Source organism: Pristiophorus japonicus, chromosome 14 (assembly GCF_044704955.1).
Source record: "Pristiophorus japonicus isolate sPriJap1 chromosome 14, sPriJap1.hap1, whole genome shotgun sequence".
NCBI lineage: Eukaryota > Metazoa > Chordata > Chondrichthyes > Pristiophoridae > Pristiophorus > Pristiophorus japonicus.
In genome coordinates, this window is record NC_091990.1 from 110773429 (window position 1) to 110775324 (window position 1896).

General features: G+C 47.7%; 1 pseudogene; it reads left to right on the forward strand.

The window, feature by feature from the left end:
- Nucleotides 1-1038: 1038 nt before the first annotated feature.
- On the forward strand, nucleotides 1039-1276 carry LOC139280358 (U2 spliceosomal RNA; annotated as a pseudogene).
- The last annotated feature ends 620 nt before the right edge of the window (nucleotides 1277-1896 follow it).

The window sequence follows — 1896 nt, forward strand, 5'->3', positions numbered from 1 at the left end:
CTTTGAGACATCCGGTGGTCGTGAAAGGCGCTATATAATTGCAAGTCTTTCTTTAAATGCATCTATGCTATTTGCCTTAATCACTCCCTGTGGTAGCGAGTTCTATATACAACCAAAATGAAAGGATTGTTGTACCTCATGGAAATGGAAATCACTAATGTATTGGGCGTGCCGTTTGCCTTGGGTGGTAAGGCAAAGTGGGCAATAGCGACTCGTCCGTGATAACTCTCCCTTTTACCCTTATGCACCTACGCCCTGCTCTGACGAATCGTACCCTCTACACTGTTGCTGCCATTTCAATCTGTTGAAGACCCTGAAACATTAATTAGGGTAAGAGCTGATACAAAACAAGCTGCTGTTTATAAAGTACTCAATTGACAACACGTGCGATTTTTATTTCACCGTGCTTCAAAAAAATTGCAAGTGACCGTAATGTGAAACAGAAGTCGATGTCGTTTAATTTGAATGACGTAAGAATTCACATCGAGCTAATGAACCATCAAGCTTAGAATCCGCCTGCGCTTGAGGTGCATAATTATTCCTAACAGTGAGGAGGCTGGGGACTTGAGGGCAAAAACTCAGCCATCCAGACTTATCTTCTTCTAAAAGCTTTTAATGATCTTCACCCAGCACTTTGGATGTAGAGGCAGAGTGGAATAACAGAAGGCTGTACCTACAGTGGGTTATAACTGTGCCGCCAACTCTCTCCTGTGAAGTGAGCAGTGAAGCAAAGGATTCCTAGGGTGTAAAATTCGATTGCTTAGTGCCCCCTGGGAGGGGCGTTAAAGCATCTTCTCAGAGGTGGGTGGGGTGGCTTGACCCATCCACCTCCACGGAGATGTGTGGGGGACCTGACCCATCCACCTCCATGGCACGAACCTGGTATTGCAGTACTTCCAGGAACGGTGCAGTGGCTCTAGGCCTTTTGGCTAAGAGCATTGGCGCAGAGTGATCCTTGGCATGTGCAAGGTGACCTCTGGCGTTTGTGATTTGACAAAGAATTGGAACGATTGGCTACGAATTAAAAAAAAAAAAAAAAAATCTTCTCAGCCTTTTGGCTAAGATCATGCGTAACTGACCTGACAGGGGAGTAACCATGACCCCAACGTGGTTCTCCCTGGATCAGGAAGGTGATTCTCCTATGCTTTTTGGAAATAGGAGGTGGGTGGGGTGGCTTGACCCATCCACCTCCACGGAGGTGTGTGGGGGGCCTGACCCATCCACCTCCATGGCACGAACCTGGTATTGCAGTACTTCCAGGAACGGTGCAGTGGCTCTAGGCCTTTTGGCTAAGAGCATTGGCGCAGAGTGATCCTTGACAGGTGCAAGGTGACCTCTGGCGTTTGTGATTTGACAAAGAATTGGAAAGATTGGCAACGAATTAAAAAAAAAAAATTAGCGCCCGTGAGCATCGACAGTAGCTGCTCAGCAACATCAATTTGCCGATAGCAGCGGGCCTGAGTAGTATCACCCGGGAGCATAGCGCTGGTGTGCAACACCCCTGGTAGTGGCACGGAAGCAAACTTTGGTTTGCTCGTTACCCGTAGTGACCCGCGGTGACCCTGCCAGAGAAAGCTGGCGGCAGAGCTATCCCGGGGCTCAGGGAAGGCAAAACTGCACCAGGTAACTGTGATTGCTTTTTGGAATTGTTTTCGCAATTTAACTTTATTTGGGGTAAGTAATTACATAGGATTACACGGGATATATGGCACAGAAACAGGCAATTCAGCCCAACCAGTCCATGCTGGCATTTATGCTTCACTCGAGCCTCCTCCGACTTTCCTCATCTAACCCTATCCGCATGACCCTCTGTTCCTTCCTCCCTCATATACTTATCTAGTCTCCCCTTAAATGTATCTATACTATTCGCCTCAACCACTCCCTGTGGTAGCGAGT